Source organism: Patiria miniata, unplaced genomic scaffold, assembly GCF_015706575.1.
Source record: "Patiria miniata isolate m_02_andy unplaced genomic scaffold, ASM1570657v1 HiC_scaffold_10, whole genome shotgun sequence".
NCBI classification, from domain to species: domain Eukaryota; kingdom Metazoa; phylum Echinodermata; class Asteroidea; order Valvatida; family Asterinidae; genus Patiria; species Patiria miniata.
Window position 1 is genome coordinate 20985340 of NW_024037048.1, and position 14823 is coordinate 21000162.

Consider the following 14823-nt stretch of genomic DNA (forward strand, 5'->3'; position numbering starts at 1 on the left):
AGAAGGATGCAAACTGGTGAAGCTGTGGTGATGTGATGGAGTTCTTGAGGTAGGTGTTCATCGTTGCAGATGATGAACACCTACCTCAAGAACTCCATCACATCACCACAACACTGCAGCGCAACGGATACCAGCCCAGCCAAGTCAAGACACAAGACCCAAGAACCATTCCTGGCCGTAGGGTCTCCTATACCCAAAGCCAACTAGTTAGGGCCCCTAGTTCCATCACCCTCCCCTACTTAGGCACCACTTCTCATCACATCCAGTGGATCCTCCATAAGCATGGAATTCGAGTCTTCCACACAGCCCCTCTGAAGATGCAGAACCTGCTGACTTCACACAAGGATCGGTGTGACCCAGAATGCAGACCAGGAGTGTACAAGATTCCATGTCAATGTGGCAAAGTGTATATCGGCGAGACTGGCAGGGACCTCCCCACCAGACTCAATGAACGCAAAGCCCATGGCAGGAAGGGAGACTTCAAGAAATCTTCCATCGTCAAACACTCCCACACTGAAGACCACCCGATCAACTGAAGCCAAGCAGAAATACTCAGTAGCATCGACTGCTGGTACCCCCGACGCATCAGAGAAGCCAACTATACCCCTGAGCTCCTTCCCCTTTGCCCCCTCACTGTGTACTGACACGCTCCAGTGATCATCCAGCATCCTTCAGTCAACTTGCATCCTGTCTCAGCTTCACCGGTTTTGAGCTTCACCAGTGTGCATCCTTCTCACGCCTCACCGCACCCATCCTTATAACATTGCATCATCATTGCAATCCCTCATTCTCCTGACGACGGGCAGAGCATACTGTTCGAAATGCTGAGTCCCTCCGGTTCTTTTCAGAACCACACATACTCAGAAAAGAGTTTCATTTACATGGTGCCAACGCCAAACTTATCTTGTCTTAGTATCTTTCCACCATACAAACCTTCAAATCTAATCCTATATCAATATTAATTGTCATACATTATGCCCCCAAAAAGTGTCTGTGGAAAAAAAAGTCTGATTTGGTTTGGGATTGGAATCATTTGCCCTTGAGCATTAAACCGAGGTCTTGCCGTGATGACTGATAGCCAGGCAAATGATTCCAATCCCAATTGCAGCCCTTTTCACAACATGCAGGATTTTACACAGCTTACTTAACACAGCACTGAAATTGATTAAGGCAAGGAACTTGGTCACAGTGTCCCAAAATGTTGTTGTGATCAATTGACAAGTGTGCAGTGATGCGTGACTGAAATTAAATGAAACTCATCGGGGTTGAGGCTAAGATAGGGAGTATCTGCACAATCAAACTTTTTCAAATTGGACTTCATGATTTTGTAGTTATTTCAAAAATAGTCAGACGGACATTTCTTTTGGACATACTGTATAATGTGTATAATATTTGTTTGCATTAAAAGAAAAACAAAAATTGCATTTAAAATATACGAACACTGTACACACTTACCATAACGCGCACACTGTCGTTTTCTGCTATGCTTTCGAGGATTAATTGGCTTTGTGTTTTCCTTTGTTCCCTGATCTAAACCTTTCCCATAGACTTAGTTGGAGGACAATAGGCATTGTCGTTCGAGTACCGTATTTTGAGTACCGAAATGTGTACTCACAGTTGAGTACTTGAAGAAGACTTTGCGGAATGAATTTTGATGAACAGTTCGAGTAAAATGCAAGCAGGTCTTTAAAAAATTAAGTCAAAGTGGCAAAATGTATAACAAGATCATTAAACCAGATTTGTCCAGGTTTCTCGCTTTTTTTCAGATCAAGACCAACACAATCATTAAGGAGCTCTCCTAACCCTGGATGCTGGATGAGGAAGCATCCTGGAGACCACAGAGAAGTTTCCTTGGAAGATCAGCAAGGAAGAAGTCACCACGCTCAAAGAGAAGGTAGAATCTCCTCCTTGCGCTCAAGCACCCCCCCCCCCCTCCACAGTGAAAACTATTAACTTTATATTTATTTTTTGTGCAAGTTGGTCAGTAGTGCAGAATGATTCACGTTAACTAATGCATGCAAAATAGAGAAAAAAAGTAAATTTCAATGACTATCATCCCACCCTATATTTGTAGGCTATAGAAATGTCTAATCCCCAAAAACAGATTTTTACCTACCCTACCACACAGTTGTTGTTTTTTATATGTAATAGAAAACACCACACGTTTGGTTCTTGGTTGGCCTTATTATTTTAATATAATGTTTCAGTATCCAATTCATTTCATGGAGCCTTTCAGAGATCTCATAGGTTATTCTGGATGGCTGCATGTCTAAGGAAACACATGCTTTATGTCAAAGGGAAAATAATGCTCTGCATAATCTTTGTTTGTGACCCCCCCCCCCACCCTCCGCCCCCCACCTCCCCCCCCCCCCCCCCCCCAGGCGTGACCCTACTCATCCCTCACCTCATCTCCATGAAATCCAACTGGGAGAAATGCAAGCTGCGCGTCTTTGCCGCCACGGGCAAGAAGGAGCAAATGGACAGGGAGAAGATGAACATGGCCAACATGCTCAGCAAGTTCCGCATCAACTGCTCGGACGTGGAGGTCATCCCGGACCTGAACAAGAAGCCCAAGGAGTAGAGCCTGAGACGGTTCAAGGAGCTGTCCAAACCCTGGATGCTGGATGAGGAAGCAGGTGAGACCACGGAGAAGTTTCCTTGGAAGATCAGCAAGAAAGTAGTCACTACGCTCAACGAGAAGGTAGAATCTCCTTCTTGCACTCAAGCACCCCCCCCCCCCCCTTCCACAGAGAAAACTATAAACGAGGGCCATTTGGGCGCCATCGTGGCTTATAAATGCTGGTACCAAATACACGATAACCAGCATGAGTGAACCAGTGAAGTGTCCCTCATTCCGGCTTCTGCTTGTTTGACTATAAAGCGCCCTCTTTTGTCCATGCATGGAGACAATACACTTGGAGCTCTTCCCAGTACCCACCTTATACGGAAGATGGATAGTGCCACTCAATGAGTGTGAATATTTTTTCGTTGGTGTGTGTGAAAAATTATTTTTTTGTACAGCGGCCGCCACTTATTATGTGGCGGCCGCTGTACAAAAAAAATATTCCCACACGCACCAAAAAAATATATTCACACTCATTGAGTGGCACTATCTGTCTTCCGTAACTTAACGCGTAGTACCTAGTTTTTGTGATTTCAGCATACAGGGTGAGCAGAATATTTCGATGAGTATTTTGAGTACCGAAATGTGTACTCACAGACTTTGCGGAATGAATTTTGATGAACAGTTTGAGTAAAATGCAAGCAGGTCTTTAAAGAATTAAGTCAAAGTTGCAAAATGTATAACAAGATCATTAAACCAGATTTGTCCAGGTTTCTCGCTTTATTTCAGCACTAACGTTGGTCTTTTCCAAGACCTGGACACAATTTATTTAGAGCAAATGCATTCAAATTTTCCTTCCTGATTGGTTTCCGTCTAGATTGGTGGGTTGGGTAAGATCAAGACCAGCACAATCATCAAGGAGCTCTCCAAAGCCTGGATGCTGGATGAGGAAGCAGCCTGGAGACCACGGAGAAGTTTCCTTGGAAGATCAGCAAGGAAGAAGTCACCACGCTCAAAGAGAAGGTAGAATCTCCTCCTTGCGCTCAAGCACCCCCCCCCCCCCCCCCCCAGTGAAAACTATAACCTTTATATTTATTTGTGTAAGTTGGTCAGTAGTGCAGAATGATTCACATGTTAACTAATGGAAGCAAAATAGAGAAAAAAGGTAAATTTTAATGACTATCATCCCACCTTATATTTTTAGGCTATAGAAATGTCAAACCCCCAAAACAGATTTTTACCTACCCTACCACACAGTTGTTTTTTTTATATGTAATAGAAAACACCACACGTTTGGTTCTTGGTTGGCCTGATTATTTTAATATATGTTTCAGTGTCCAATTCATTTCATGGAGCCTTTCAGAGATCTCTCAGGTTATTCTGGATGGCTGCATGTCAAAGGAAACACATGCTTTATGTCAAAGGGAAATAATGCTCTGTATATATTTTTAAGGAAGTTGAATTTTGACAAGTATTGAAGTCAATAGTCCCGACTTACCTGACATGCCTAGTGTACAGGCCTAGCCTTCCGCCACATACATCATTACATGACATACATTCCATCTCGGGATAACCAAACAATAGGTGGCGCTCTTCACAATTAACGGTGTCAAATACAATCTCGTTTACGTAGTGTTGAGCGGTACGCACTGACAGGTACTTAATACAGGAAAGAAAGTTACAAAATAAAGATAACCCTGGGGACGAAGTTGCGAAGTCAACATTTTCCAATCATGCATTGAGAAATCCCAATTCCTTTCTCGATAGGATTGACTTTTTTGGGGGGGGGATATCATCAAACAACATCAGGCGGCGTCCTTCACAATTAACGGTGTCAAGTGACAATCTCATAACCCATTAATTCCGCATTAACTAAGCAAAAAGAAAAACGGATAACGAAACCCACTTCCCCAATTCCTAAGCAAAAGAAAAACGGATAACGAAACCAATTCCCATTTCCTAAGCAAAAAGAAAAACGAACAACGGACTTCGAATCCAAAATCCATTCTCGACAGCAAAACGGAAAACGAATAACGATTCGCACTTGTGGGAATCGTTATTCGTTTTTCTTTGATAACTTGAAAAAATAAAATAAAATGACTCGGAGTTAGAAAATATTAAACAGAATATACCAAAAAATTGACGATACGGCTGCGCAGTCGCAGTCCAAACAGAAAATTTGCCTCATTTTTGCACAGAAACGACAGTCCAGCTGGACACGCTATCTCAAAAATTAAGTGACGCATTGAATTGAATTCTAGTCAGATAACTAGTCATGAAAAATAGACAAACATGAGACAAAATATTGTTTTTCTCTACCTCAACAGTCACGGTCTTGTGTCAACATTGAGAAAAACCTGGCGATAGGCTGCACTCACAGTCGAAACAGAACATTTGCCTCACTTTTGCACAGATGCCATAGTCCAGCTGGACATCTCAAAACTTAAATGACGCATTGAATTAAGCTTGGCCAGCTGATTGTGTTTTATTTTTGTTCACTTAATGCCGACTTCGTTTGGGCAGATCGCGATCCACGTTGACAGAAGTCTTTAAGGTGGTGACCAGTATTTATGTAGCGCGCCCTCTTTTGGAAGACATTGATGTTTGTAAATTATACGGGAAAGCCCTCCTTATACACACTGTAGTTTTTGTTTTTGTTCTTTCATTTTTTTCTTCAACGGTTTCTGTCGAATTTCAGTGTCACAGTCAATTATGGGACGCAATTTCAAATCAGTGCAATGTGTTTTTCTCGAGTTACGGTCTCCTGGTCTCCACAAAGAGTGCTTTATTTTTGTCAAAAGTGACTTGAATTCGAATTGAATTTTTCGCGATCATAGTACGTTGTATTTCTTTAAATCATATTAAATTTAATCTTTGATGGTTCCCGTCGATTTTCAAAGCATTTGTGTCCTATATCCCGAACAATTATTGAACGAAATTTCAATTCAGTGCACTGCGTTGTTCTTGAGTTATCGTCTCCACGATGAGTGCTGTTTTTTTGTTCCAATAAAATTGACTCGAATTCGCATCACATTTTTCGCGATTAGTACACTGTATATTTCCTTAGATCATGTTGAATTTTTTTTTTTAATGGTTCCCATCGATTTTCAAACCACTTGTCTTCCGATATCCCTAAAAATTACTGAACGAAATTTCAACACAGTGCATTGTGTTGTTCTTGAGTTATCGTCTCCACAAAGTCTGTTTTCAACTTTAATGCCGACTTCGTTTGGGCAGATCGTGATCCACGTTGATGAAGTCTTTACGGTGGTGACCAGTACTTGTGTAGCGCGCCTTCTTTTGGTTATTGATGTTGGTAAATGTACGGGAGTACTCTTATACACATGTCCTCTTCGTTTTTGTTGTATTATTTTTTTTCTTCAACGGTTTCTGTCGAATTTCAAATATATTGTCTTGTATATCACAGTCAATAATGGGCGGTAATTTTAAATCAGTGCAAATTTGTTTTCTTGAATTATTGTCTTTACATAAAAGTGACTTGAACTTGGATTGAATTCGCAATCAATTAACTGTATTTTCTTTAAATCGTAGGCCTGTGTAATTTTTTCTTCAAGTGTTCCCGTCGATTTTCCATTTTTTTGTCCTATCCTACATCAAGAGCAATTATTGGACGCAATTTCAAATCAGTGCAATTTGTTTTCCTTTTTCATTTGTAAGTCAATTTATAGTAGGCAGAGCATTTGAAGAGTACATTTGCAAAAGCAGATAAGAATTATGAATTGGGGAAGTGGGTTTCGTTATCCTTTTTTTTTTTTTTTTAGGAATTGGGAAATGGTTTCGTTATCCATTTTTATTTTTGTTTAGTTAATGCGGGGAATTAATGGGTTATGAGATTGTCACTTGACACCATTAATTTGAAGGGCGCCGCCTGTTGTTTGATGATATCCCATTATTATTGTCCGACTAGCGCAGCAGACAACTCGATAACGTACCCGGTAAGTCACGTCTAGACTTTTTATTCAATTTCACTCTTCAATTAGCCAATTAGTATTAGTAGGCAGAGCGGATTAAAGATTTCCATATACGAAGTTCACTCAACACCCTGTGTACAAACCCTATGAGATTGGACTTTGATATATTGTTGATGTACCTTTCCGTACCCTAATGTGGCGCGGCCCCTAACGTGGCGCACTTTTATTTTTCGAAGTGGCTATCGTTACGGCAGTCGTTGTTTAGCGCCCTCTACGATACTTTTTTGATACGCACGCAGGTATATAATTATTTGTTTCCACACGTTTTAGCAAGCAGTGCGGCAGCTCAGGCGATAAAGGGTAGGATTTTGCACCGCGAGGTTGCGGGTTCGAAACTCAGTTTTGCACTCGAATTTTTTTTTCCTTTTCTAACCTGAGGCTTTGGAGGATTTTTTTTAAAAGGGAAATAAAGTCCGAATTTCATAACGTTCAAATTCACTTTTTTCCTTCTAATTTTATATTTTCTTGTCATGTTATTTATAAAAGTTGCAGTCTACCGTAACGATAGAAAATGGGAAATGCGTTACGGCTGCCGTAACAATAGCCACTGCGTTTATTTTTCGCCTGTAGCGCCTAGCTAGAGCAAAACTTTTAACTGATTCAGTGAAATTTCATCAAGTTCTAAACACTCCCGTTCATAAATCACGAGTTTATTTACCCGTTACAAAGTTAAAAGAAAACATTATTTTGGCGTGATTTTCCGATTTTAATTTCAAGTGCAAAGTGAACCCTTTGAAAATGCCCCGAAAAGTAAGAAAATAATTTTCTGACAAACATCTGGCTGGGTTTGTAAGTAAAGATAATAATGATTTATCAGAATTAATGAAGTTTACAGAAATTCTTAAATGTTAATTTGGAATTTTCTGAGATTTATTTAAGTGCGCCACGTTAGGGAACACTCCGCCAAGTTGTGCCCAATTTCCGGACGCGACCGTTTTTGCATTTCGGATTAAATTTTATGAAACCGAAATTGTTCACAGAGGTTAAATGGCAAGCATTAAAAAGGTAAAAGTACCAGTATTTCACTGCATGAATTTGAGGTTTATCAACAAAGAGGTTTGGCAACACTACACGAGGAAAGTTGGGTAAGCTTCGAAGTGCGCCACGTTAGGGAACACGACTATACTGTACATGTCGGCCTAAATTGCTCTCTGGGGGCTTGTTACTGTTAGAACAGTCAATACAGAGAAAAATTAGTGAACTTCGTATATGGAAATCTTTCCCCCCAGATAGCAATTTCATGTCATCAAGTCAATTTGAGCAGTGAGAAAATACAAGCATTTTCTTAGAAAACACTTAGAATTTTTCAGTCCACTCTCATAGGGTTTGTACACAGAGTGTTGAGTGAACTTCGTATATGGAAATCTTTCCATCTGGGGGCTTGTTAGTCAGTACAGAGGAAAATTAGTGAACTTCGCACATGGTAATCTTGCCATATTTTTAATTATTATTTTAGTAGAGTATTAATATCTTTAAAGCTTTAAGGGGAAACATTTTGTCCCGCCTTTCATACAGGGTGAGCAGAGTACACATTGGATGGAGCTTCTGACAGACTCTCAGGAGAAATGGGTGGATGTTCAGAAGATCAATTCCCAGCCATGGTAGCAAGCCCTACGCTAAGAACCGGGGCACAGGCACTCATGCAGGTAGGCTTATGAGGGGGATCAGGGTCAGACCTGAGTATGCGTGGATAGCTCAAGTTTTCTGCATTTTGATGAGTTTTGTACCTTTTGACAACTACACACGTTTCAGACTAGCATTCAGAGAAGTGCCGAACTGAATTATTCCAAAGATTTGAATTTAGTTTGACGTTTGAAACATTGAGGAGCAACTACACATGAAAGTCGTCCAAAGATTGAGTGTTGCAGTCGTTCAGAATGACTCCAGCGTCTAATCAATGGAAAATTAATACAAGAACTTTGCCTGTGTTTGAAACTTGAATCTATTTAAGTTGAGTTTAGTTGAGTTAAGTTAGGGACTCTGGAACACCAGTTTTAAATGGATTGAGGTATTGTTTGATAACTTTGGTCTTTTAAGTCGAGTCTGCTTGACGAGTGAAGCAGTCTGCGATATAAGTCGAGTATGAGTTGAGCATTTTTTTGACAAGTAGACTACTTTTTACTGAGTACTACTTTATGAGTCGATTCATTTGTTTTCAATGAATCCTGAGGTTTTGTATTAGTGGAGTACCTTTTTACAAGTCTTGTGTACCTCTGGTGAATTATTTTAATGAATATTTCGATGAGTATTTTGAGTACCGAAATGTGTATACTCACAGTTGAGTATTTGAAGAAGACTTTGCGGAATGAATTTTGATGAACTGTTTGGGTAAAATGCAAGCACTGGTCTTAAAAAAATTAAGTCAAAGTTGCAACATGTATAACAAGATCATTAAACCAGATTTGTCCAGGTTTTTTGCTTTTTGAAGCGCTAACGTTGGTCTTTTCCAAGACCTGGACACAATGTATTTAGAGCAAATGCATTCAAATCCTGATTGGTTTCCAACTAGATTGGTGGGTTGGGTAAGATCAAGACCAACACAATCATCAAGGAGCTCTCCAAACCCTGGATGCTGGATGAGGAAGCAGCCTGGAGACCACGGAGAAGTTTCCTTGGAAGATCAGCAAGGAAGAAGTCACCACGCTCAAAGAGAAGGTAGAATCTCCTCCTTGCGCTCATTATTTTAGCAGCACCCCCCCCCCCACCTTGAAAACTGTAAACTATATATTTATTTTTGTGTAAGTTGGTCAGTAGTGCAGAATGATTCACATGTTAACTAATGCATGCAAAATATAGAAAAAAATCATCCCACCCTATATTTTCAGGCTATAGAAATGTCAAACCCCTCAAAACAGAGTTTTACCTATCCTACCACACAGTTTTTTTTTATATGTAATAGAAAACACCACACTTTTTGTTCTTGGATGGCATTATTATTTTAATATATGTTTCAGTGTCCAATTCATTTCATGGAGCCTTTCAGAGATCTCTCAGGTTATTCTGGATGGCTGCATGTCTAAAGAAACACATGCTTTATGTCAAAGGGAAATAATGCCCTGCATAATTTTTATTTGTGATCCCCCACCTCCCCCCCCCCCCCCAGGCTTGACCCTACTCATCCCTCACCTCATCTCCATGAAATCCAACTGGGAGAAATACAAGCTGCGCGTCTTTGCCACCACGAGCAAGAAGGAGCAAATGGACAGGGAGAAGATGAACACAGCCAACATGCTCTGCAAGTTCTGCATTAACTGCTCGGACGTGGAGGTCATCCCGGACCTGAACAAGAAGCCCAAGGAGTAGAGCCTGAGACGGTTCAAGGAGCTGTCCAAACCCTGGATGCTGGATGAGGAAGCAGGGGAGACCACGGAGAAATTTCCTTGGAAGATCAGCAAGGAAGAAGTCACCATATTCAAAGAGAAGGTAGAATCTCCTCTTTGGGATCAAGCACCCCCCCCCCCCCCCCACAGTGAAAACTATAAACTTTATATTTATTTTTGTGTAAGTTGGTCAGTAGTCGGCAGAATGATTCACATGTTAATTAATGCATGCAAATTAAAGTAGAGAAAAAAAGTAAATTTTAATGACTATCATCCCACCCTATATTTTAAGGCTATTGAAATGTCAAACCCCCCAAAACAGATTTTTACCTACCCTACCACACAGTTGTTTTTTGTATGTAGTAGAAAACACCACACTTTTGGTTCTTGGTTGGCCTTATTATTTTAATATATGTTTCAAATAATTTTTGTTTGTGAACCCCCCCCCCTTCCCCCGCCCAGGCTTGACCTACTCATCCCTCACCTCATCTCCTTGAAATCCAACTGGGGAAATGCAAGCTGCGCGTCTTTGCCACCACGGACAAGAAGGAGCAAATGGACAGGGCGAAGATGAACATGGCCAACATGCTCAGCAAGTTCTGCATCAACTGCTCGGACGTGGAGGTCATCACGGACCAGAACAAGAAACCCAAGAAGTAGAGCCTGAGACGGTTCAAGGAGCTGTCCTAACCCTGGATGCTGGATGAAGAAGCAGGGGAGACCACGGAGAAATTTCCTTGGAAGATCAGCAAGGAAGAAGTCACTACGCTCAACGAGAAGGTAGAATCTCCTTCTTGCGCTCAAGCACCCCCCCCCCCCCCCCCCCCCACAGAGAAAACTATAAACGAGGGCCATTTGGGCGCCATCGTGGCTTATAAATGCTGGTACCAAATACACGATAACCAGCATGAGTGAACCAGTGAAGTGTCCCTCATTCCGGCTTCTGCTTGTTTGACTATAAAGCGCACTCTTTTGTCCATGCATGGAGACAATACACTTAAAGCTTTCCCAGTGTCCACTTTACGCTTAGTCCCTGGTTTGTGTGATTTTAAGTCCAGTCTTGCAACATCTGTTAATTGGGTCCAACTTTTGACATTCTGGAGGCTGATTTTCAATAATGAGATTGATCACTTTCAATCCATTTTTCGTACAACTCTCAGTTCATTTGATTTGCCAAGTGCATGGAACTCGACTTTAGTAAACATCAATAAATCATGACATTTTTTCGCCTGAAATCTTTTTTTTTCTTTCAGACCAACAGACAGATGCAGATCCGTGAATTGCTTCGCCAACATTCCCAGGAGTCTCAGCTCATTGTCATGTAAGTACAAACCGGCGATAATGGCCACTATCGGACAATTAACATATCACGGTGGAATTGCGTCAACGCAGCTTGTAAAATAGTGTCTAAACATGATATACAAATGGACGCAGAACGCCAAAATCTGAGACAAACAAAAGTTAATGTACAAAATTCCATGAGCCGTTTCGCGGATACCGCCATCTTTGAAATGGGGGGGGGGGGCATTACATTGAAAAGACATCCCATCATTCTCAGCTACAGTTGCATGATGAGACGTATTTTCACTGTAATGCCTCCCCCTCCCCCCGAAAAAAAAAAAATTCAAAGATGGCGGTATCAGCGAAAAAGCTTATAGATTTGTCTAAGGGGCGTGGTTAACTCGCAAATGGCGGTAGGTCAATGGGTGGCGCTTTTCATGGCGGCACAATTGCTGACGTTTTACACGAAATACCAAAAATTCTTTAAAAGCCGCTGGCGAAACAAGAAACTTTCTAAACAAAACTAAGGACGCTTGTGTAAAAACTAAAAGGTCACTTGTGTAAAAAAGGCACTCTTTACAAAATAATCTGGGGGGGGGGGGTTGTTAACCACTGATTAAAAAAATGGGGGCGGGGTGAGCAATAAATCTAAGGGTGCTGCTTGTGACCCACTCTGACTGAGCTACTGTGGTCACCTGATCAAAATTGGTGATCTGATTGGCCAATGTGCACTGTTGATTGACATGCAGGAAGGGTCCATTATAACCTTTTCTTTGATTTCTTGCAGGAGTCTACCTATTCCCAGGAAGCGTACTTGTTCAGCTTACATGTACATGTGCTGGCTGGAGACATTATCCAAGGATATGCTGTCAGCAGGGGCCTTGCATCACCTGACCAAATATGGCATCCAAATAAACGTCAAGACAAAGAAATTCACTTGAAATGATAAAGTGACAAAGGACAATTCCAACCAGTTGAAAGACCCTCCTCACTTGAATGGAATTTGTGCTTTGTATTAATTGATTTCGTTAAGATTGTTTCTTTACCATCTAACGGGCTCACACTTTCACTGATGTTTTCAAAGTGAGTTTCTTGAATGCAGTCAAGTAATACTGATTTAGAACAATAAAAGTCTTCAAATAATTTGGAGTCTGTTAATCAAGAAACACTCGTCACACTTTTGCGGGTTTTAAAAACAACAGCCAACTCCACTTTTTCCATTACTATGGGCACGTTTCTGTTTCAACTGAAAGTAATTAAAATCATGTTTTTTTTTCACAACGAAGCCAAGCGAAAAAAGAGAGTATTTATCAACAATGGTGGTGCTTTTGGTAATCCTCAGAATGAGGTTTTATGCATACTGTTTTCATAGCCAGTCAATTGTTACTTTTACATAATTCTCACATATTATAACGTTTAAAATAATGCAATCATTTAATAAAAACCAGTGTATTCTAATTGCTGTGAATAGCATTAGAATATTTCAAACAATTGTTAATCCAAATGCCAAGCTTAAAGTCTATAAGAAAATCAGATTCAATCACTCGAGACTTTTTTCGTGACATGAAATAAAAATTGATACATGCATGGGATTGATTTAATTGACATCATCTGTGCTGGGCATACAGGGAACATAAGGCGAAGAAAATAACATGTTATAGTAAACGCTCTAAAATTATCCAGGTAGGTAGCAAAATAATTTGTTTGTCTGTATGTCTTTTATACTTTGTTTGGAAAGATTTCCATATACGAAGTTCACTCAACACTCTGTGTACAAATCCTATGAGAGTGGACTGAAAAATTCTAACTGTTTTCTAAGAAAATGCTTGTATTTTCTCACTGCTCAAATTGACTTTGATGACATGAATTGTTATCTGGGGGCTTGTTAGTCAATACAGAGGAAAATAAGTGAACTTCGCATATGGTAATCTTGCCCTTTGTTTACTTTAGGATACAGTTATTGTGTTTAAATACCCAATACTACAAATTAGTTGCATTTGTTTTCGGGAAAAAAAACATGTTATTTTGTATGTTCACCAAATGTGGCAATAAAAAAAAATGGCGGTCAGAAACATGGCCTAAAAAATCCAGGTTGGTCGAGATAACGCCATAAACACAATCTGTTTTTAGTTGTTAACATTTCTGGATACATGGTGGCACTGCTTTATTGCAAACCTTTTGTTTTGAAAAAAAATTATGACCCAGCTTGCTTTGAAAAAAATATTCCATCAAAATACTTCCCAATAGGCCTACAATGGGTACCAAAAAAATCGTCGTCAAAAAACTTAACGCATACTTTTCACCATATCTCAATACTCATGCATAAAGCTAAATATTTTGTTTTGCAGAAAGTCAAAAAAATGGCAAATCCATTGTTGTATACAGATCGGCGCATGCGCAATGCAAAAACAATAATAATATTTTGTGACATTGTCATTGAACATTATTTCTTTTAATTCATTGGTTATTGTTTCGGCAAAATGGAAAGCGATTAAAAAAAATCAGCAACACGATGCTTGTGTATCTTTATGTGTAGGATTTGTGTTGTTTATTCGGGGTAAAGGAGGAAGCCACTGAATGAGGTGTAGTGATTGGTGGAATGACTATACGCCCTACCGTTCATCGTGAGATACATCGTATCTCCACGCTGCAGAACCACCACCGCGCTCCCAGACACCTGCTCATAGTGACTTGAATCATTGCTATGGCCAGTGACAACCGCGTCGCCGTTCTTCCGGAGCTGAACCCACAGGCGGCTGCTGGAAGAATATTTGCACACAGAAAACATGAACACGTAGGTGCCCGGCACACCACACGTGAACGTGCCGGTCTCGAGATCGAAGCTGGTACCCGGCAGAAGCGTCTCGGTCGCCTGGAAGGGCAAACGGGTGCCGCCACTCGTAGAGGTATCTGAGTCGCTCGTCCTCACCACGGTGAATGCTACCCGCTGGTTGGAGTCGTCTGGTGTCTCCCCTGGCTCACCCTTTTGACCTTTGACACCAGTTTCCCCCGTTGGCCCTACAACACCTGGGACACCTCTTGGACCAATTTTTCCGGGCTGGCCTATGCCTTCGTCCCCTTGAGGCCCAGCTGCTCCACGCTCACCCATAGGTCCACTCTGTCCAATATCACCCTTTTGACCTGGCTCGCCCTTTGACCCTGGTTGACCTAAGGACCCAGGCAAACCTGGTATGCCGGGAATTGCAGCCGACCCCTGGCAGCACATCGGACACGCCTGGGACGCAGGACCATCACCGTCCGAGGCAACCGGCCCAGTAACGGAAGCTCGGAGGTTGACGGAGTTACCCAGAAGGAGGGCGATTGAAAGAACGGTTGCCACGAAGATTTTCATTCTGTACAGAATAACAACGATTAAACTGAAACAAATCAGGTGAGATTTTTTTTATAAAATAGTTTTTAAAAACGGGAAGAGTAGAGAAAAATATTGAGGTTTGATAAACAGGAGAACTAGTCTAAAATTCATGACAATCCGCCGTCAGATTTGAAGAAAAAAAACCCAAAAAATGAGATTGGAGGAATCATTGTTCGAAGAATGTTTTCTTTGTTATATAACAGTGGCGTATGAGGGATCAAGGGGCTAACATTTATGAAAAGCCTAGTTTATAAAACCGGTTGTCGTGGCAACCCATCAAATCGATTTTTTTTT